Source organism: Molossus molossus, unplaced genomic scaffold (genome assembly GCF_014108415.1).
Source record: "Molossus molossus isolate mMolMol1 unplaced genomic scaffold, mMolMol1.p scaffold_m16_p_9, whole genome shotgun sequence".
In the NCBI taxonomy this organism is placed as follows: Eukaryota; Metazoa; Chordata; class Mammalia; order Chiroptera; family Molossidae; genus Molossus; species Molossus molossus.
In genome coordinates this window covers 75,471,727-75,496,519 of record NW_023425403.1, presented here as the reverse complement: position 1 = coordinate 75,496,519, position 24,793 = coordinate 75,471,727, and the positions used below count along the sequence as shown (strand labels likewise).

The 24,793-nt window shown below is 37.1% G+C and overlaps 1 pseudogene; it reads left to right on the top strand.

Moving 5' to 3' along the window:
• The first annotated feature begins 1,346 nt into the window (after positions 1–1,346).
• Positions 1,347–24,545, top strand: LOC118622412 (annotated as a pseudogene).
• Positions 24,546–24,793: the final 248 nt, after the last annotated feature.

The following is a 24,793-nucleotide window of genomic DNA, read 5'->3' as shown; positions in this document are numbered from 1 at the left end:
AGAAACATATGTAACAAAAACAAATTAATAAAAATAATTTTTTAAAAAAAGACACCATATATGGAATATATGCAACCATACCGATTCCCTGTCCTCCTTTGGGGAGTGCAATTAAGAGGCTATATTAGTTTTCTATTGTTGTTGTAAAAGATTGCTACACATTTGTCAGATTACAACAATACAAATTTATTAGCTCATAGTTCTGTATTTTAGAAGTTTGAATGAAGTCGGCTGATTCCTTTGCTTAGAGTCATAAGATCAAAGTCAAGGTGTCAGCTGGCAGAAGTTCTTACCTAGAGGCCTTGGGAAAGACTCTGCTTCCAATGTCACTCAGATGGTTGGCCGAGTCTAATTCTGTGCAGTTGTAGAACTGAAATCCCCATTTCCTTGATGGCTGCCACTTGAGGTTCGCCTTTAACTTCCAGACGACTTTCTCCGACTCTTGTACATGGACCCCTACATCTCAGATCATCAAATTATTCTCATGCGTAAAACATCTCTGAATTTCCTTTTTGCCACATCGCTCTGTCTCCAGCTGGACTGAGATCTTTGCTCTAAATTTGTGCTTAGATTAGGCCCAGGTGAAAATCCCAAATAATCTCCCCATTTTAAGGACTATATCCTTAATTATGTCCACAAAGTCTCTTTTGAGGTGTAACATAACATAGTCACAAGTTTCAGAGATGAAGATTTGCACCTTCTTTGGGAGAAAATGATGCCTACCATCAAAGAAAAATTGCACTGGGCAGATTGAACAGACGAGGAAAACGTTATTCAGGACTATTGCAACAGAGAAAGGAGACTGAACTCAACTCCAGTGAAAGAAAAGCAGGAGGATTTTAAATGTCGAGGTGATCTAATGGAAAATTACTGGAGGACATTAAATGCACATTAGTCGATGTGATGAGTCCATTTGTATTTGCTAATTGACACTCAGTAAAGTTAGGCTCCCACCTTCCCACGGAGACTGAGAGATAGGGCTCTATTGTTCTTGATAATTATACACGGAGGAGGTGGCTCCCGGGTCCTGGAGAAAGCCATTCCTGGGTTGTAAAACTGGCAAGAGGCTGGGAGAAAAGGCAGAGAAAGAATGTGTAATTCTACAAGTTTTCTAAAGAAAATGTTCTAAAATAAAGTAGGTCAGGGGTCTATGGTCAGGAAGAAGCCAGTCTCAAGTTCAGCCAAGCTGAGGGGAACACTGAGAGACATCCCACATGGTCACTACCAAAGAGTCACAGAGGGATGTTGTATTAGTAGACACACAAAGCAGATGGAAAAGAAAAGGGAGGTGCGGTGAGTCAGAAAGAAGATGCAGAGCAGAGTAGCTGGGGCTTTGACCCTGGAAGATGAAAGTGCTCGTGTATCTTGCAAAACCTTTAAAGTTACCAGAAGGTATGATGTTTGAGCATAAGAAAATGTTCTCATGCATCTAATTTTTATGTGTCGTTGTACAATAATTTTTGACTCTGGAGGTAATCTGGGTTTATTTTTTTTTCCAAGAATTAAAAAGAGCTTCATAAAAATTTCAGTAAATAAGTGTGTGAGTGTGAGCGTGTGTGTGTGTTTGTGGTGTATCCAAGGGGTGCAGAACATATTTTTGTTTTATATATGCACATATGAGAGAAAAAGGTGGCACTTGTCCACCTTAAATATTTTCTTCCTAATTTGTGCCCTTCCCTTGTCTTTAAGTAAAAAGTACCATCAGTTTTACACGGCTTTTATTTTTACTTTTTTGAAACTAATGATCTGAAAACCATGGTAAATATAACACAGAAAGGAACAAAAGTGCAAGCATTCTTAAAGGCCCATTAATAATTGTCACCCTGATCTTCATTGGAATTCAAATGGAATGAGATGTGCCCTTTCTCAGCTGCCCTCCTAGTCCTGCGCTGATTTGCCTCCTCCCACTCTTGTCTTGAAATTTCATGCTGCCCAACCTTTTCCTCTCAACATACTGTGCATGTATCAATGACAGCATTTATCATTCTCTCTAATGATCTTGACTTCTTATCTCTCCCTCCCACTGTTTTTTACTTCACAGCTTTCAAGGACAAGAACTGTTTCTAATTAATTCTTAAGTTTCCAGAGCCTAGCATTGTGACAGAAATAAACGAGGAATGTGTATGGGTGAGTGAATAAATGAAGGAGTGAATGAATGTACCTTGGATTTTCCCTTCTCTGTTTGGTAAGTCAGTCTCAGTTTCAATACACTGCCAATAGCCTGAGTTGGTACAGTAGATAATAGTGTCAAATGTTCAGACAAAACACTCAGAGAGATCAAGAAAAGTAATTTACATCTCACAACAAACTTCCTATGCTCTCAAATTTGTACTATATAGTACAGCAAAGTTATCTTCTGCATTTTCTCATATGCTGTCTACAATTTTATTTTTAACATAGAGATAATTTTTTTGCTGAAAATTCATTGCTACATAAAAGCACTAAAATGACTCTTGGCTTAAGCATAAATCAAAAATTTTATTTCACTTTTCTTTTTATTATCAAAATGGTCCCTTTTTCATTTAAACTCTTGGTAGGGTCATTCTGTTCTGACCTATCAAGCTTTCATTTCCTGCTGTCTGAAATGAAACATCTCTCCCACCTATAACTGACAAGAGTCACATTTCTTGTAGAATTGATTTCTTTCATCTCCTTCTTTCTTGTGCCCTTATCTTTCTTCTACTTTCTTCCTTTCCTTCCAGTGATAAGGTCTCACATTTTCTTGTGTTCATCTTCTGCTTTTTGTCCTTCACTTATCAGTTTCCAGCCTCTTTATTTAGATAATCTGCTTCCATTTTTCTCCATCTACGGTTTTATCTAGCCCCTTTCTCCTAACACTTTGGATTTTTTCTCATTTTGCCTGCTGACTTTTTGCTCCTTTAATATTGCTATCATTGAAACTTTGGTTATTGTTTCTATGCATTATTATCTTTCCTTATATTTATCCTCGTCAACTTCCCTACCTTATAACCTATTTTCATCTTATTCTACTTCCTATCTTCATTGTTTGCCCTCACTCCTCATTTAAGTTTAACCTGAGCTTATCAGAGTATTTATACCCAACCATGTATTTTTTTTCTTCTTATTATGGAAACTGCACATACTCCTCTTCTCTCCTGCATTGTAGCCATGAGCATTATCCCACTGTTTTATGGTGGAGCTTTGTATAACTTGAATCTGATAGATTTGCGTAAAAAAGTATAATTACTTGCTTTCTAGAGAAAGCTTCTGTGGTACAGAATCATCAATTCCAGAAATTAACTCTTCTCATAATAAATAGCAGGAGATGTAGAAACCTAATAAAATAATTATGAAACACATAAAATTACTGTATATGTATCTGTAGCCGAATATGCCTGAATTGAATAAGGAAAGATATAAGTTGCACTCATTTACTCTAACCTAATTATTTTCTAATCATTATCTTTAAAAAACCTCCCTACCTTTAAAATATAATGCAATTAAAAATGTTTCAGTGTCATAATATATTACCAAATATATTTGTTTTATTCCCAATGCGCAAGTGTATTACATGACAAATAAGTGGCTTTGAATAATACAAGGAAATTGAATATCACTACTTTAAAATATTTTTATCTTCAAGGAAACTTTTGAGTAATTCTATACAGTGCCATTTCACAGGGTCCTCCTACTTACTACCCACTTCTTCTTGACCAATGAAAGCATGAGAATACCCTACTTTCCTTCCAGCTGTTTGTCCATGAATTACACCCTATGCAACTTAGATGATTTTGGAAACAACCATAGTCCTCTGACTCTGGAAATCAATGAAATGTTTTCTGTGAAAAAATGATAATCTTAACTTGTGGCAACTTATACAATGTGGCAGTCAACAATTCACTATACGTTAATGAGCCTTACACACATTTTGTGGAAGCAGTTGGCTCTCTGAAGTGTGCTTTTTAATGACTGATATCAAACTTTGGAATACAGTACAAGCTAAAGAAACCTTAAATGGGAGGAGGTGGATCAAGATGATGGTGTAAGTAAACGCAGTATTGCCTCCTCCCACAGACACATCAAGATTACAACAAAACTGCAACACGACCATCATTCAGAACCGCCCGAAATCGAGCTGAATGGGAGTCCTACAACTACGGAATTAAAGAAGCAGCCACACAGAGACTGGTAAGAGGGGCGGAGGCGCGGATGGGCTGGTTCCACACTCACAAGTGGCAAATAAAAATCAGGAGAGACACCTCGGCTGGGAAGGTCTTTCCTGAGGGGTGAGGGATCCTTGTTTCGCACCAGGTGCTCAGCTCAGGGTCCCAGTGCCAGGAAGAAAAGTCCCCATAACTTCTGTCTGTAAAACCAGCAGGAACTGAGACTGAGGGAGGCTGCAGCTGCAGAAACCCCAGCAGTACCTCTTAAAGGGCCCACGCACAGACTTACTCAGACACACTCCCTCTGAGCTCCAAGGAAGCCAGTTTGAGGGGCACCAGAGAACAGGGAAGAACTGAGCTGTTTGGCCTCCGGACGAGGGTTGGAGGGGCAGCTTTCTCCTGGACAGACATGCTGGCAGAGTCCGTTGTTCCTTTGGTGAACCCTTTCCCCACAGGGCAGACAGACAGCCTCCAAATCTGGGACTCCAGCAACCTGGCTCACATTGTTGGCTCTGCCCTGGTGATTCCCTGAGGCCCCGCCACACCTAACTTTTGGGACCACCCAAGCTGTTTCAAAAGGCTTTACCATAGGATTTGCCTAACTTGGATCCTGCTTCAGAGTTTCCTAAAATCTCTCAAACAAGCAACATCTGGTATCTGAGCCCACCAATGCACCTGGCACCATCAGACTAGTGGACACCCTGTGTCAACACAGACCAGTGCACAGTAGTGGAGCTGTCAAGGTTCCAGTTATGGAAACCACAAACGGCTGGGAGCCCAGCACCATCCCCCACAGTAGGAGCCAGTTCAAAGTCGAGATATACCTCCAGCAACAGAGGCTGGGGAGCAGACATCCACCCCCAGGCAACAAAAGCACAGACAAGACCAGCAACAGAGAACCATCTCCCCCCCAAAAAAACAAACAAACAAACAAACAAAAAAAAACTACAGCAAAGGTTGAGCAGGAGCTGAGCCCCACTGGGCAGCAGCACTCCCCAGCCACCAGAAGCAGGACCTGGGACTCCATAGGGCCCTGTGCAACACAGCTGCCCACAAGAGCAGTGGGAAGCCGGGGATCCATAGGGGCCTGTGTGACCCAGAGGCCCACAAGAGCAGTGCAGAGCCAGGGCTCGAGAGGGGCCAGTCTTAGCAAGCCCCATACCTCTTGTTAAGTGGCCCCAGGCCTGGCACTAGAAGCAGCTAGCTTTGCTTCACAACTTAGCTTTTCCCAGACAACTCCAAGCCCAGCACAAGAAGTAGCCAACTGCAGTTCACTTTGTAGCTTATGCTGGGTGGCCCTGGATAGAGCACAGGCAGTGGCTGACCTTGCCCCGGAGCCAGCACACCTGGTGGTCAGCTTCAGACTACATCGAAACACCATCACCCAATCACCTTCACAAGTGACACACTCAATGAGTGGACTTAGTGAGCCAGAGCCCTGATGAAGTAAGTCTTGCTCTGTGTGGTGGGCCCCTACACAGCTGATCCTCCAAGGTAGTGGCTTTTGGGCACAGCCAGTAGTTGCAGCTGATCAGCCTGAGTAAACCCCTCCCATTGATGTGCCAACGGTAATCAAGACTCAATTACAAGAGAAGAGTGTACAGTCCACACTAGGGGTGCACCACGAGGGCCCAGCTGGGGTGATCAGGGAGACTGTGCCCCTAGATCCTACAGGACACCTACAAAAGTAGTCCACCATATGAAGCCTAGGAGGCATAGCAACTCTGCCTAATATATAGAAACAATCACAGGGAAGCAGCCAAAATAAGTAGATAAAGAAATGTGTCCCAAATGAAAGAAAAGAAAAAAACTTCAGGAAAAGAACTAAACAAAATGGAGATAAGCAATCTAACAGATGCAGAGTTCAGAACACAGGTTACAAGGTTGCTCAGGGAACTTGGTGGGACATGCAAGGGACTTAGTGAGACCTTCAAGAAACTTAAGAAGACCTCCAAAGAACTTAGTGAGAACATCAACAATAGAAAAGAGCCAGTCAGAAATTAAGGATGCACTAACTGAAATAAAGAATAATTTACAGGGAATCAATAGTAGAGTAGGTAAAGCCAAGAAGTAAACCATCAATTTGGATTATAAGGAAGCAGAAAATGCCCAACCAGAAAAGCAAAAAGAAAAAAGAATCCAAAAAAATGAGGATAGTGTAAGGAGCCTCTAGGACAACATCAAGCGTGCCAACATTCGCATCATTAGGGTGCCTGAAGGAGAAGAAAGTGAGCAAGACATTGAAAAACTATTTGAAACAATAATAACAGAAAACTTCCCTAACTTGGTGAAGGAAACAAACATACTAGTCCAGGAAGCACAGAGAGTCCCAAACAAGTTGAACCCAAAGAGGTCCACACAAAGACACATCATCATCAAAATGCAAAGGTTAAATACAAAGAGAGAATCTTAAAAGCAGCACAAAAAAGCAGTCCATTACCCACAAAGGAGTTCTCATAAGACTGCCAGCTGATTTCTCAAAAGAAACTTTGCAGGCCAGAAAGGAGTGGCAAGAGATATTCAAGGTGATGAAAAGCAATGACCTACATCCAAGATTACTCTATCCTGCAAACCTATCATTTACAATCTATGGCCATATAAAGAGTTTTCCAGACAAGAAAGAGCTAAAGGAATTCATCACCACCAAACCAGTATATGAAATGTTGAAGGATCTTCTTGAAGGTGAAGAAGAACAAAAATATGAACAATAAAATGGCAATGAATACATATCTATCAACAATTGAATCTATAAACAAAATGAGCAAGCCGAACAGAAACAGACTCATAGATACAGAGAACTTTCTGTTGCTTGCCAGATGGGAGGGGTTGGGGAGATGGGTGAACAAGATGAAGGAATTAAAAAGTACAAATTGGCTGTTAGATTGCTGAACCTTAAAGGGAAAGGGGGAGAGAGGGTGGGATGAGATAAACCAAAGAATGTCTGTTCATATATGCATAACCAATGGACACTGACAATAGTGTGGGGAAGGCAAGAGGGGGTGGGAATGGGGAGGAGGGGGTCAATGGGGAAGAAAGGGAGAAACATTTGTAATACATTCAACAATAAAGATGAGTTAAAAAAAAAAGAACATATTTAATTTATATTATACCTTATCTAACCTTTCTCAATTGTAAGACAAACTCGTATTGTATGCACTTCTAAGAAAGAAAAAGGAAAACTGCAAATTAAAGTATGGTCATCCATCAATTATTAGACATATTATAACTCTACAGATATTTAAATATGAAAAAGTATGAATCTTAGACCGACAGATTATATAAAACAAGATATTTCCTATTCAAAATTTTAGCCATTATTTTTGTTCTTTTTATTCTCAGATGAAATAGAAACTATTTTTCTTTGATGATTCTATATGGACTATGCTGATTTATAAGAATGCTTGGTACACATCAATAAGAACAATTTTGTAAGACGATTTGAAATTAAGTAAGAGTTAAGCACAGTGATTCTTAATCCATAAACTTAGATTTAATTTCTTTAAATTAATATAATCCTAATAAGGAGACCCACAGATAACAATATGAGAAAAATCTATATTATTTATTGAAGTCACTCCCACTTCGGGATAACTAAGTGCTGTTTAATTAGTACAAGCAGTTTTCATCCATCAAAGAAGCTCCCTACGAAAACTCAGTTTGTTCAGACTCTTAGTGCTCCTTTGATGTCAACCAGTTCTATGCTTACTTACTGACAATGAGAAATTGCTGAGTGTGAACTCCTGTGCCCAGCTATGCCTGGCACACCTTTTCTGAGGCCAATGCACACCCTTGTTTAGGGCCAGGGAGTGGCACTCAGCTCCTTTCTTCACAGGACCATTGAAATATCAAGGTTCTGAATCTCACTTCCATTCTTGTTACAAAGACGTTTTTGCTTTCTTCACTCCTCCAAATTATCAAATATAATCTCTTCAGTGAGTTCAGCCTGTTTACAAAATACGAAAGAATCATAAATTTAAGTCAGCTATTCTTATTAACCTTTCAGAATCCTCCAACCAATAATGAAATACTACTTGAAATGAGAAATCAGAAAATAATGCATGCTAGCTATTATTACACCGTTATTCTTTGGGTTCCCTAGAAAGTATGGCTGAAGACAAAGCATGGATTTTCTTTGTGAGGTTAAACCACACGAAAAGTAAGGAAATGGCACAGGTAGGGTGAGACAGGTGGATGGAGAAAATGTTAATAAGTGCTGTGTTATAGAGGTCACTGTCATAGGGCCCCTGAGATATGTGCAAAGTTCCTTCCTGATTAAAAAAAAAATTTATTGATTGATTTTAGAGAGAGAGGAAGGAAGAGGGGGAGAGATAAAAACATTGATGAACAAGAACATCTATTGGCCGCCTTCTGCAAGCCCCCCACTGGGGATTTGGCCCACAACCTGGGCATGTGTCCTGACTGAGAATTGAACCAGCGACCTCTTGGTGCATGGGTCAATACTCTACCACTGAGCCATATCAGCTGGGCCATTCCTGTCCCCCTCCCCCACAAAGGACGAAAGGCTGGAGTATATATGTCTGTGCTCTCCTCCTTTATTTTTTGAAGATTGTCACTGGAGTTAACTTGCCCAAGTTTCTGAGTTGGGCCTGCTCAACATGAATAGCATTTGGGGCTTCACAGTAGAGCTCTGAGGCAGGAAACCTGAGATCTGTCCTGTGGCCGCTTGAGGTGTCTCTCGTCAGAGCACACTGAGCTCTCCTCCACATCTGTGGACGCAATCAGAGATAGTCCATCAGGATGGAAAGGACATACCAAAGTATCTGCTAGAGGTCGTCCCTTGCTTTGTACAGATGGTTTCATAACCCATATTAAATCTAATCTATCACTAATTTTTCCAGGTTTTGGTTAGCTGTAATACCAAAGTACTAGAGGAATAAACTAATCCTCACTTACGTAACTGCTCCTGAAACTGTAATTAAGGCTCACCTTTTTTTTCCCCCTTTACCCTCCCAACCTGCATTTCCCTCATCATCAGCCATCCAAATCTAGAATGGGTGGTAGAAGAGGAAATAATAACTCATTGAGGAAATAATGCTTCAAGATCAGCTGTAGGGATAGATACTGTCTCTTTGTCCGGCCTAGTTTTCTTGGCTAATCTACTTACTGTAGCCTTGAGACCTAAAGACAGAGCTGAAGGATTCATGTTCAGTGTGACAAAGGTAATTTATAAAGGCTTCTGAAATAACTTAAATGTTTTGCCCTCCAATGTGGGCTTCCATCCCGAATGCATTATTTGGATGGTACACTGGGATGTTGCAAAGATTTCCTGACAAGTATTTGGCAGGTAATAAAATACTTATGCAGCTCATTTTTGGCAGATCCCATCTCATAATCACCTGATAGCCTATGGGAAGGCATTGTCTACTGTGGACTTGGATCTTTCACAAGTTTTATGCTTTTCTCTGTCGTAAAAGGCATAGCTTTGCTCTAGATCCTTAGTGGATGGTGTTACAATTTTTCTATTGCGATTTTCCAGAGCACATTCCACTGTACCTAACTATATGAAGCAGAGATATTTATCTGTGGAGGGCGACTGAGCCAAGGTCTCTTGTTCCTGTGGTGTTTGCATGGACTCGTCCAGGAACCTTTAGTCCCTGGCCCCCTGTTGACCCTGCGTGCTGAAAACTCTCACACAGAAGAATCTGCCCAAGATCTCTCCTAAATCCTGTGCGCTGGCAAAGCCCAGGCAGGAGCCTAATGAGCCGAGGGCAAGACTGTATCAACATCTGTGGTTTGAAGGCAATAAAACTTTTAAATTTTTCCCCCTTCAATTGACTATGTAATAAACTTGCTGAGCTAGCTGGGGGTCACTGTTTCTCCATCAGAGAGCAGTGTCCCACCTGGCTCCAGCTTTTCTCTCTACAATGTCTCTGTGTCTTTCTTAGTCTCCCATCACCCCTACTCAGGTCTGGTTCGACTAGCTGCGTAGGTCACGGCATTTATCCACCATCACTCATTTCTCATTTGTTAAAGCTACCTTCAGAAATATGTAACCCAGGCTCGCGGCTATGTATGCTGAACAAGCTTCTGTATAGCCCAGGAGAAAAACCTTACCGAGGAACAGGTTACTGGACTAAGTCAGTGTGCACTGAGAGGTCCTCTCCAACCTGGAGCCAAACCAGAGGCAAGTCATGGGGATGTGATGCAGCAACAAACATCCCCAAACTTACAACAGAAACCTGTGTATTGTTCTCATGTTTGATGTTTTCAAGGAACTGGATAGAATTTTCCTCAATGTTTCACAATTACCTCAAAGTGGACTTATTGGATAATTTGGACATATTTTGTTGATCTCATCTTTTTTATTTCTTGGAATACATAGCAGATATATTTTACTCTTGGAATCTTAATATCAATATTGAAGTGTGATCACTTAGAATGAAATTTTTTATTTCTTGTGGGACATTGTATAAAAGGTTTGGCAGTGGAATAAAATAACCTCTCAATAAATTATATGCAAACAGATCCTAATGAGGGATAAAACTGATCGCACCTTTAGTCTATGTCAAACCACGAGCCAGGGGTATTTTAATCAACCATTTAATGTTCTTTAACTTACCTGGCTTAGAAAAATCTGTCACGTAAAATTTACTAAACTTAACTTAATTCTTAATGTAGAATTTGTAACTAGAACATTTGACATATGTGATTCAAATGGTAAGAAGGAAGAATTCCAAGTTCAAAGCTTACATTCATTAGACTAAATATAGTCCATGTGGGCACTTGATAAAGAAGGGTGAAAGGTGGATTTTTATCTAACATTATGTGGATGATTTATTTATTTATTTATTTATTTATTTATTTATTTATTTATTTTGATGGATGAGCTTAGATTGTTAATAGCATATTGGACTCTGTGGGAAACTTCTGATATTTTTCATCCTGTGTCCATTTTCTAGTAGGCACCTTACGTTTCCTTCATTTTCAGCCTGTGTAGTTTGGTGGGTATCTTCCCTCTCTTCCTCGAGGGCTGCTTCTGTTAAGCACGAAGCTACCCTTGCTGACACGATCCAGGAAAAAATGGTTGATACCTATCATTTATTTTGCTAAGTAAAAGGATGTACTAAAGAAGGGAGCAATTATCTTTGTAACTATGCGTAGGTCCCAGGGATGAAAAGCCTGTGTAAGGTTAAACACATTCAACAGAGAACAACAAAAACAAAAAATGAGATACATAATAATGAAATGGTTAGAATCATGAATTTATCCTAATTTACATCAGTATTTTGTGTTAGGTGAGTCAATAAATCTGCTCCCATACCCTAGTATTTTGGGGTTTTTTTGCTTTACAGCCAATTTGAAGTGGAATTCTAACCTTTAACTCAGTAAATCCTCCCTGTCCACTACTATAAAGTGAAGCTTTGTTATAAATTATCATTATGTCTATTCCCTGGAACCTGATTTAGTCCAATTTATGGTAAATCACAGGACGAGAGACACTTTTCCTTTCAAATTAAAACAAACCAAAACAAAAACAGATTTCAGTGGCATAGACTTTATGAAGAACATAATATGTAACAAGGGTAGGAAGCAAATAGATGTTTGTTTTGTCAAATTCACTTTGATATAAGTATATCAAATTTAGTGCACTTAAGTATTAATTTACTAAATGGTCCCGAGTCACCTGAATTAATGGAGTATGAAAATGTACATTACTTATTCTATTTTATGAAGTGGAAATACTCTGGGTCATTAAGTGCCTAAACATTCATGATGGGATGAAATTCATCATATGTACATATAAATTTTTCTAAGAATATAGTTTTTTTTAGTTCTTTAAATATCCATTTTTGTCAGCCATTAAAATCTCTGCAGATGTTCTTTTTGTATGTTTTAATGTTCTCCTAGGCAAAGGCTAAGGATGATAATCACATATTAACAAGTCTTCCCTAAAAGCTCTTGAAAATCTAGCAAAAGCGGTGAATTGTGTGTACTCTTTAGTGGAGAGCATTTTTAATATTTCAAAAGTGGAGCATTAAACCACTTACCTGGTAGAACAAGAGTCATCTTTATGAAAAAGGGACTTCAGACTCACAGAGCTATTAATGTAGATAATGAAATTGAATCAAAAAGCCAAGTCAACATTTTTTTTTTCTTTACATATTTACTATATGGAAATCCATGTCCCCACTTGAGCATTAGGTAGTTGCTATATGATAGAACCCCAAATCATAGAGGTTCACTTTTAAAAATTTATCTTTGTCTAGCTGGTGTGGCTCAGTGGTTGAGCATCGACCCATGTGCCAAGAGGTCATTGGTTTGATTCCCGGTCAGGACACATGCCCAGGTTGTGGGCCCAATCCCCACTGTGGGGCATGCAGGAGGCGGCCAGTCAATGTTCTCTCTTATCGATATTTCTATTTCTCTTTCCCACTTCCTTCCTCTCTCTCTAAAATCAATAAAGGGAAAAAATGTTTTTTAAATAAAAATAAAAAATTCATCTTGATCTGACAAGTCTAACTCAAGCATTGAATTCTTTTCCACAGCTAATCATACAAAGTATGTATAGTGATATATATATTTTTTTTTCTTTTAAAGTACTAGATCCTGTGACCTCACCTGAAGAGAATCATAGTCTGAATTAATGACGGTGACCAGTAGTTGTGGAAATGATGATGTGGTGGCGGTGGGTGGTCGTATTTCACTTTCTGGAGAAAATTCTATCTAAGGATTATCTAAGATTATAAGAATAGAAATTCCGTGAAGACAATATATTTCTTTTTTTAAAAAAGATGTCCACTGCTATATCATTACAGTCTAAATTAGTGTCTGGATACAAGACTGATACTAAAAAAAATGTTGACTAAATGAATAAATTAATTATAAAATATAAAAGTTACATTTGCATTGGAAGAAGGGATGTTGGAGGCAAGGAGGATGTATATTTTAGAAGGAGGTGAAAAGAAACCTGCATATACTCTGTCATTTCTTCATGACACACTTGATAATGATTATGTCAGAAAGTGCACATGTTTCTGGGAAGATTCTGGCAAGATAGACGTCCCAGAGCTGATAGAGCTGGGGAGGGAGTTAATTTATTTTCAGAAGTAATGATAAACCATCTGCGTGTCAATTAAGCCCAATAAATAAAAGAAGAGCTTTGGGCATATGTAATGTAATGATGTTAAAGGTATATTTATCTTCCCAATTTTATAATAAAATCACTATTATATATTTGTTTTAGAAAACTGCCATTTTTTTCAATGATAACGTCACAGCATTTATTAAATCTTATATAATTACCTTAAAAGTCTTAGTAAAATTAGCTGTTTCTACTTTTTGGCTGTTATAAATAATACTCCCAGGAACACGCACAGACATGTTTTTGCGTGGCCACATGTTTCAGGTCTCTAGGGTATTTAACCAGGAGTGGAATTTCTGGGTCATGGTAACTCTATGTTTAACATTTAGAGGGAATGCTGAAACATTGTCCAAATTGGCTGCACCATATTACATTTTCATCAGCAATATAAGATTTATAATTTCTCCACAGCGTGATTAACACTTATTTATAGATTCACACAATATTGTATAATTATACCATGAATAAAATTAGGCAATAAAATACTAATATGTTCTACAACATAGATTACTCTTGCAAACAATATGCTAAAACAAAAGAAGCCAGACACAAAATACCATATATTTTATTTATCTGAAGCGATTAGACTAAGAAAATTTATAGAGATAGAAAGTATATTAGTGGTTGCTAATTAGCAGAGGAGGGTATAAATAGATAATGACTGATAAGGAGTTAGAGGTTTCTTTTTGGAATAATAAAAATATTCTAAAATTGCCATGGTTGCACAACTTTAAATAGGGCTATAAGCATTTAAAAATACACTTCAAATAGGTGGTCTAAAATTTGTTTTCATTAGTATAACTTCAACCATAAAATTTTATAATTTATAAAAATTAAATTATTATGAAATGTATGTAAGTGTTCAGTTAATCAGAAGTTTCAAAATCCAAACAGATTTTATAATTTGATATCTTTTATCACCTTAGTTTATAAACATAATGACAAAGATATTATACTTAGTTATAATTGTTCTTAATTCAGAAAATATTCGGAGGCATAAGGACTCATATGGCTGAAAGAAATATTAAATTGAGCATCATAAAATATCTTTTTCGACATATTTGTAGCGATGCTGGTGTAAACAAACCTACTGTGCCGCCGTTTGTGTCAAATTATAACACACAATTATGTACTGTACCTACTGATACTGATCATAAACATCTATGTTTGTGATTTAAAAAATGGTAATTATAAAATGTCTATTTTCCCCAACAAAGAATGTTGTAATTGACCCCTTCATTTACAACATCAGCCTTGGTAGAGGAAGTTAATTAAGAGTGAGTGAATAATCTTCTACACTGGATAAGAGTGATGGAAAACTACCTTTCTTTGCACAGATAAAATTTTCACAAAATCTTGAAAAATATGCTTGGGAATAGAAAGATTTGCTGGGAGCAGTTGGCAAACAAGAAGCCCTTCAGGGTGTGATGTAGGAGAAAATTAAGAAGTAAAAAGAAAGAAATGGAGCTATTCAGAAGTATGGCTGTGGTTATGAATGAGATGTTTTTTAATGATCTTTGACAGATGTGAGTTAAGAATGGATTCCCTTTTAATTATCCTTGCGTGATGAAATGTGTGTGATGCTCAGATTCGGAGCTCTGATGTTTGTCAATGAATTTTCTTTAAACAGTTAGGTTCCTAGCAGATTACCAAGGAGGTGAAGAATAAACATTAATATCTTGTATTTTATAAAGCTCAAACAATTCAAGCATCATCTCATATATTCGTGAATGCTGGTTTCAGTTTTTGAATTTGCCTGTAAAAGCAAGGGAGTTTCATTTGCCAACATTTAAATTCATCCCTACTAATTTTTCACTAAGTTTTTTGGAGAATTTATCTGTTGCAGTGGCTCCTGAATAAAATGCTCACCGTATCATATTTTAAGCCACAGCTAGCCATTAACGCTATAAAAGATGAACTGCACACTAGTTTCATGAAGATTTATATGGAGGGCTGATCTAAAATATAAGACCTGCTGATAGAGAACTCACCTAGCTTCTAAATGAGGCAATATTTTTCCAGAATTTATTTATTACTAATGGATTGCAATTGTGAGAGATGGTATAGAAACTTGGAACCCACAAGCATCTGCATAGAAATATGAAGATGGCTTGACCTTGCAGATGATGAGTTACTTGCCACTGAGTGCTCTTAGGTGTTATTCCATCCTCTATGGGTAAACAGTATGATATTGCCAACAGGGGGAGCTACAGACGGAGGACAAATGAAGCCGATTTTGTTTAGGACTGTAATTTAGCTGAACTGACGATATATCTTAATGGCCTCTCAGAGTGAATTTAATTGATGACCCAACTTAGCTATTCTCTTGGAGCATCTTTTCACTGGACTGGATGCAAGATGGGTGCTCAAGTTTGCTTCCCTGCTGTTGTAGAGTCATTGCCATCTGGAGAAAGTATCTGCTAATATGTTACTAGAATTTTTTCTATTGCTGCTGCATTTGTGAAGAACTTAAGAAGTTTATGAGAAGCCAAAGAGGAAAAACAAAACAAACAAAAAAAACAAGCAAAATGAATGCCTTTCTTAGTAAAACTTGGTAGATAGACAAAGATCACTAACACTTTAAATGTGTTTTTAGTTTGATTTGCAGTCAAGTGAAGTTAAAAAAAAAGTTGATAATGGATGGCAAAATGAATGTTTATAGGGCTGGGACTGTCTATGACACACTTACATACATGAACATCAAATAATTCAGGAAAAAAAATGTATAGTAAGGAAATGACAACTGAATAATGTTGCTTGGCTTTATAACTTTAAAGGCTAATTTCAGAAAAAAAAAATAACTGGATTCCTATAATTAAGAAGGGTCATAACATCAATGGCCATTCCTAATAGTAATACTCTTGTTTTTGATACAACAGAGTGAGAATAAAAGTTAGGACTAATTTTTTATTATTTTTATTTTTTTATCAACTAGGCCTATACTAGAGTGTTTGGGCATTTCATATGGTGACAATATGCAACAATACTAGTGCGTGATCAATTAGTCAGAAGAATAAAATAACTCTGAGTCTTCATGCTTTGGAAAGTAGAAAAATGATGGGGACGCAGTGAAGGAAAATATTCAGGAAAATGACAAGTTTAGTGTGGCACATACTGACTTCAAGACATTAGGACATCAGCCAAAAAGACACAATCCAAAACCATACCATCAGGGAAGACTTGGAGATGGGCTTAGGTGATGTAATCCCACTAATGTTTGAATTTCCAGAGTGCATGTCCTCTGAATTCTGAACAACAGTCTCTGAGTCTCAAAGTGATATGTGCCTAACATGTCTTTTACAGAATAAATTCCAAATGAATCACAACTGACAAATAAGCACTACAACTGCTTCCTTTATGTCCTATATGTATTATGCATATTTCTAATTTAGCATCTGTAATCTTATTGCAGCCTTATATTTAAATAACTGTCTCTTCCTATTAAGCTACACACAATTTGAGGTAGAGGACATTTCTGAGTCATTCTTTTTCTTGCACATAATAATTGACCCTTAGATTATGTTTAATAAGCAACTCTTTCTAAATGAATGAATGAATGTCATGTTAGAAAAAATCCTGAGGTCTTATTTTAAATTTGACCTGAGGGATTATACCACATTTTTACTCAACCAAGCCAAAGTTTTTGTTTGTTTATTTGTTTATCCTCACCCGAGGACATTTTTTCGTGTATCTTCAGATAGAGTGTGAGGGACAGAGGGAGGAAGAGAGAGAGAGAGAGAGAAACATTGATGTGAGAGAGACATATCGAGTGGCCGCCACCCACACGACCCCAACCGGGGCCGGGTACAAACTGCAAGCAAGATACGTGCCCTACGCGGGAACAACCCCAGACTCTCTGGTCTGCAGGCTGACACTCTAACTGCTGAGCCAAACTGGCCAGGGCCCAAAGTTTTTTTCTAATTTAAAATTCATCAATGATGATTTTGAACATGCTAATTACCAAGTTATATATTTTTCTTGAAGGAATTTAAAACATACAGAGCGAGTGATTTTTATATAAAACCTAATGCTACCTAGGAGAGATGAAGTATTTCTTACTAAAAGGCAGTTATTTAATTAATCATTTGTTTATTTAATGAACGAATATCTCTCAGATGCTTATTAAATATATAGTTCAGTTCTTCACGTTTACCTTTAGTTTTGCTTTAAATCTAAAGTGATTCCAAAGGTAGTAGAAAATAGACCCTAAAAGAATCTTCATTTTATGTAGAAAATGAGAACCAACGTTTAAAACCTTAGTCTACCTAACTTCTATATATGTTTAACCTTCTCCAAAATGTGTAATTATTTATTTTATTATCAATTTCAATGCCATTATTACTCCTGCAGTGACTGAGACTGAAGTGTAAGATTTGCCCACCATCACAGAAGCAATAGTAGCAGTGACTGGTTCATAGCAGTTGAACTTCAAGGTCTAACTTTAAATCTAATGTTCTCTGTATTACACCACAGAAGCCTCAAATGATCACTTATATGCCACAGTTGCACACAAAATCTTGTGAACCTTCAAGGAAGCTTATCAACAGGGCTTTATACAGGAAACTTTTATAGTTGCAGTCGTGTTTTTGATCTAACAAGGAGAAATGGGATTTCTTCATGGAGCAATACATCACAGAAGGAATTCAAGAGGGGAAAAAAAAAAAAAAGCAGGAAATTGCCAAATAGGTAGAAAAAAATACTATGTAATTCCCTTTAAATGAAATATTGAAAAATAGCAGGAAATGAGAGACATTGGAAAAATAGGCTAGGCATGGAGTGAACATGGAGTACCTTCAATAGGTTAAAGACTTTTTTTCCTAAACGTATAGGAAAATCATGGACAGTGTTTGAAAATGCAAGAGAATAGTAAGTTCAGAGCAGTGCTTCTCATAACTCATTAGGAGTGGTTTGATATAAATTGGAGTTGGAAAGGAAAAAGACTAGAGATGCTGGTAAGTTTGGTAGCATGAACTGTGCAGAGACAAAACAGCATTGAATAGGTACAACAATATGTTGATTAGCAAAGGGAAAGGGGACTGGGTAGGGGTAGAACAGGTAAAGGAGGAATAAATGGTGATGGAAGGAGACTTGGGGTGGTAAACACATGATATGACATACAGATGATGTATTGTAGAACTCTATATCTGAAACCTGTATAATTTTATTAACCAATCTCACCCTAATAATTCAATAAAAAATAAATTAAATATATAAATAAACAAAAACAGTTACTTACGAACTTTATAAAATAAATGGCCCCATATTTTTCTAATTTTATTTGTATTTCCAGCATGTTTTTCTCTGTTAACATATTTGATCTTCATTATGAGAGGTGTGGAGATAAAACTAACTTTGCTCTTCACAAGTTATTCTTTCTCTTCTTTGCTTAGTCTCTTTATCCTTCTCACCCAGCCCCAAACTCTTCCCCTCTGACAGCTGTCAGTCTGTTCTCTATTTATGAATCTGTTTCTATTTTGTTTGTTAGTTTATATTGTTCATTGGATTCCACATATAAGTAAAATCATATGGCACTTGTCTTTCTCTGACTGGTTTATTTCATTTAGCATAATACTCCTGCTCCATCCATGCTGTCACGAAAGATAGGATTTCCTTCTTCATATGGCCAAGTAGTATTCCATTCTGTAAATATAAAAAAGATTAAGAAAAAAATCCTTCATTTTTGAGAGTATTACAGATGTCTCCCCCCATTTCTTCCTCCACTGACCCTCTCCCACCGGTTCCCACGCGCCTCAGGCCCAAACCACTTTATTGTCTGTGTCCCTGGGCAATGCACATATGCATATTTCTTTGGTTATTCTCTTTCTACACTCCTCCTCCCTTCCCTCTGAGATTCATTAGTCTGTTTCATGTTTCCATGCCTCTGATTCTATTTTATTAATTGGTTTATTTTGTTCATTAGATTTTACATATAAATGAAATCATATGATATTTCTCTTTCTCTGACTGGTTTATTTTGCTTATCATAATAATCTCCAGGTTCCTCCATGCTGTCGAAAAGGGTAAGAGATTCTTCTTTTTTTAAAGCTGCACAGTATTCCATTATGTAAATATACCACAGCTTTCTAATCCACTCATTTACTGATGGGCACTTGGGGTGTTTCCAGATCTTAGCTATTGAAAATAATGTTGCTATGAACATAGAGATGCACATGTCCTCTCTGGTTGGTGTTTCGGGATTCTTAGGATATATTTCTAAAAGTGGAATCACTGGGTCAAATGGCAGTTCTATTTTTAATTTTTTGAGGAAACTCCATATTGGTGCCTCAGTCTGCATTCCCACCAGCAGTGTACTAGGGTTCCGTTTTCTACACGTCCTCACCAGCACTTTACATTTGTTGATTTATTGATGGCAGCCATTCTGGCAGGTGTGAGGTGATACCTCATTGTCATTTTAATTTGCATCTCTCTGATGGTTAGTGACATTGAGCATTTTCCCATATGTCTCTTAGTCATTTGTATGTCCTCTTTGGAGAAGTGTCTATTCAAGTCATCTGCCCACTTAAAAAGAATTTTTTTTTTATTGATTTTAGAGAGAGAGGAAGGGTGAGAGAGAGAGAGAAACATTGATGAGAAAGAACTTTGATTGGCCGCCTCCTGCATGCCCCTCACTGAGGATTGAGTCCACAACTTGGGCATGTGTCCTGACTGGGAATCAAACCAATGACCTCTTGGTGCATGGGTTGACACTCAACCACTGAGCCACACCAGCCAGGCCTCATCTGCCCATTTTTAATAGGATTATTTGTCTCCTTTTTGTTGAGTTGTATGAGTACTTGATATATTTTGGACTATAACCCCTTATCAGATATATCATTGACAAATATGTTCTCCCATGCAGTGAGTTCCCTTTTTATTTTATTGATGGTTTCTTTTGCTGTGCAGAAACTTTTGTGTTTGATATAGTCCCATTTATTCATTTTTTTCTTCAATTCTCTTATCCAGGCATTATATTTGTGAAAACTCTGCTATGTGAGATGTAACTGTTTTAAAAATATTTATCAAGGTCTCACTGTGACCTAAACAATGTGTTAAAAGTTAGTTTTTCTTCCTACGCTGAGGTTGCTTAATTATTTTACTTCTATGGTGATCTATTAGCACAAAATAAAGTTCAAAAACAAACATACAAAGAACAAATGAATCCTATCTCAGCTAGCAGCTAAATCTTTACTGTCGTGTCTTCAACCCCCATCTCCCACTGCTAAAAAAAGATGACACAAAATTAATATTGTGGCATGTCAAAATATGATAACATATTAGAAGGGAATCAAGAAAATACATTTTCACAGAGAAGAATTTTTAAGTGATAAAAAAAGATAGAAGACATAGTTCTTTTCTTTAAACATAAAATAACGCACAGAACAATGTTCCAGTTTCTCAAATAATTTGCATATCTGCCTATAAATTATTTTTGTTTATTCAAGTACAATCATGTTCTCTAGAAAGTTTTCCACAGCTGAAGATGAAGAACCTAGTGTGAATTTTTACCTTCAGCCTGTTGGGCATGAGAACTCCTCAGAGCCCAAGGGTCTTCCACATGAATGCTAACCATGCCTTGATTGAATGTACTTCCTGGCACCATGTGAGAAATACACTTATTGAACTAACTTCAGGGCAGTAGGGATTTCATTGAGTCTTTTTTCACTCTATTTATCTTCAATACCTCTTTCATTGAATTTAGAACCTAAAAAGAACTTCCTCTGGTTCAACCCTGTCAATTTATAGATATGTAAACTGAGGTCCACACAGATTGAGGGACTTGCCCAAGGTTAATGGCTTCCTATTAACAGCAGAATGAAAACTAGGACAATCTCTCTCCTGCTCTCCCTTTAATTTTAGGATAAATATATAGCCATTCCTTAGTTCTGGGTGCTGGCACTATTTTTTACTATTCTAAATGTAAGTATCATCTATAACATTATGAAATCAGATATCTTAAGGAAACTAAGAGACTTAAAAATCACCAGTACTCATTAGAAGTAATCTGAGCAACAGCAAAATTTAACTTCTTATTTTGAAAGTTTATTTTTCTTCTGATAATCAAGATACATACAGTTTAAAAATTTTTACAAAAAACACTAAGAAACAAACAAACAAATAAATAAAAGTATAACTACAATATATATAAAGGCCAATTGTAAGACATCAAAAATGTATACTCATAAAATATAACAATGCATTATATATCCATGTACTTTCAAATAAGCATGTTTCAAATTTCTCTCTTTTGATATTTACAAGAATAGTAAAGGAAAAATATGGAGCAGTATTATTACCTCAAATATACTGAAAAAGGAACAACAGCAAATGATTACTATTTTTAATTCATGGGCTATAACCTCACCACTCCTGGGAGTACACTGCAGGCCTTGTGGGCTATACACAAGTCACAGCAGCCCCTTGTTCATCACCTAATGGAACTGTTCTAGGCTGCTCATCTATATTTTTATACAAGTTATTCTCAGTCTTTTGGAGCCTTTTAGTTTTATGATTGAATTGCTTTATTTAACTTGCTGTATTTTTTAATTAAGAAATTTGGCTTTGGACAAATCTTAAAATCTCTCAGAAAATAGCTACTATTATGGGACCCTCTTCTTCCACTGCAAGAGACAGCAAGCAGTGTGGAAGCATCAGAGGCAGGGTACTGCAGATTATCAGTCCATAGCCTCTTTTTTCTCAATGAGTAAAACTGATTTTAAGAATAGTTTGCTTGTTTTAACACAGTCATAGCTTTATTCAAAACACAGTTGCACAAAAGTATTAATTTCAAAGATGTTTAAGGAGAGTTCGGAGGAATTTTGCACACTATATACGTGCTGCCATACAAAAAGCACTAACAGGGGGCAAAACACTCTACAAAATATAAAACCTTCCCTTGCTTATTTGCATGCAAATATCTCCCACAAAACTAAATAAGTCTTTAAAAGTTATTTGGAGCCTCTTAGGTATTATTTTCAAAACAAAGAACTCTAATTTTGATTGTATAATAAGATGATTGCTAAGACATTCAATATATAGATTTAGTTATAAAAACAACATGTTATAATCTGGCATAGTATATGATGAGAATTCTTAGAGACTAAACTATTTTTTTCTGGCATAGTATATGATGAGAATTCTTAGAGACTAAACTATTTTTTTAAGTACATGAGGCACTTGGACTACATGGCTTGAAACCATTGATTCAATTTAATCCAGGGGAATACTCCTTCTCAAACTACCTGGGGTAAAGGACAGTTTTTGTTGTAGCTTTATTTTGTTTACTTTTCCAGAGTAATGTTTTTGTACAATAAAGTAAAAATAAATAACTAGACAAATTCAATAAAACATGTAAAATTTAAGTCCCCATTTAAAACAATATTAGCTATAATAAACCTTATATAATATTTAAATAAGTAAATTAGATAAATATTACAAAGTAAAAATACAAATTTAAAAATTGTATGCAAAGATTATTGAAAGTATGCCAATAGATGAATAATTTAGAAAATCATTACATACATAACATTTTGGTGACTGGAGTGAAATAAGGATTCTGCATGTTGAATGTCTACATGCTTACGCTGATCAAACACTTGTGTACTGATATTACATTTTTGACACAGTAAATAAGCTTGTTTTCTCCTTGTTGATTATTTTAAGGTGGAGTAATGACAATGCTGCTTACAAGGAATAATGTGTGATGAAGCTGTTTCTGTGCTTTCTTCTAATAACTCTCATAGTAGAGGACACCTGGTGACTTCACCTGCTATTGGGACTAAAAGAAACAATTTTAAAGCAATCCAAGCAAAGTAAGGATATTTGTTTTTAATTTTATCCAAAATGAAGCAAATGATAGAATTTTAAATATATATTTAATTCTTAATCTAGAGAGAGTGGAAGGGAGGGAGGAGAGAAAGAGAAACATCAATGTGAGAGAGACACATCGATTGGTTGTCACCTGCACGTGCCCCAACCAAGGCTGGGATCATACCTGCAACCCAGGTATGTGCCCTTGACCGGGAATTGAACCTGGGACCCTTTGTTCTACGGGACGACTCTCTAACTGCTGAGCCACATGGGCCAAGGCAAATATCACATGTTTTAATATGATACATTACTAGTATACACTTACCACCTAATGTTCATCAAGCAAGTTGAACATGAGCTCATCAGTACTTTTTCCAATTAAGTCCATCCCCTCATCACAGGTTTGCAAGCTCCAGAAATATCAGATTGCTCCACAAGTTTTAAAATGCACATTCCCAATTTCTTTACATATTTTATCACAATTTAGTAACAAATAATAAGCTGCCACTGGATTTCAGAGCATAGTTGGAGTAGCACCTGGGCAAGACATTTATTTGTTGCTATCCAGCTTCCATTCTCCCTTCCCATTTCCCCATTCAAACTTCCTGTGGAGAACAATTATTCCCTCTCATTAAAATAAACTTACAGTTTGAGTAGAAGTAACTCATTTCCCAAACACTTATTTAGCCTAAGCTAAAGGGTGTAATCCCACCCCTATCCAGCAGTGCTGGCTCCGTTAAGATGCTTGATGTTAAGTTTGCCCAATCAGAATAAAACTCATAATCTTTCATTTGGTAATGGTTAAAAAATAAGTACTGCATAAATAAAAAAATGTGCCCCTAGAAATATAGAACAAAAACAGAAGTGGCCTTAGAATAAAGCTGTGATTGCAAAAGGCAGAGAAGTGAGATGAAGAGTAACTGAGTCCACCCACCTCTCCTTGGCCTTCACAGATCTTGCCCATGACAAACCTACTGGGGAGCCTGCGGGCGAGCAACGAGCCAGTTCAATGAGGAAAGTGTTGATGGTCAACCTGGTGACTTCACCTGCTATTTGTGTGTAGGGCTTGCCAGAACTACTACTGGAAATAAAGTTTTGGGGGCCCTGAACGGAGAGGTGGATGGAGGCTTGTTTATCCATCACGGTACCAAACAGTTTCCTGGTTATGATTCAGAAAGCAAGGAATTCGATGCAGAAGTACATCGGAATCACATCATGGATCAGAACATTGAAGATGATATGCGTTGCCTAATGGACGAAGATGAAGATGCTCATAAGAAACAATTCCGTCAGTACATAAAGAAACATGCAACTCTAGGCGTAATGGAGGAGACGTATAAGAAAGCTCATGCTGCTGGACAAGAGATCCAGTCGATGAGAAGATGCTTAAGAAAGAAGTTAAAAAGAAGAGGTAGAACCGTCCCAATATGTCTCTTCCCCGGGAGAATGATAGGGTAGCTCAGAAGAAGGAAAGCTTCCTCAGAGTTCAGGGACAGGCAGCTGAGAGCTAATAAACCAAACCCCAACATTCTATGAAGATTCTTTCATATCAAGACAACAGTAAACTTATTGACCAAGCAAAAAAATTTTTTTAAGTAATTGAGTCAACAGTATAGTTGACCTTCATTAAAAATGCATGCACACAAAATAGCACTTGTTTTTCAAAAGTGCATAAAAATAAAGAGTACCCAATATTTACATTAGAATGGCTGTCTATAACATGAAGTAATATGAACAATGGGAGTACAAAACTGGGTTA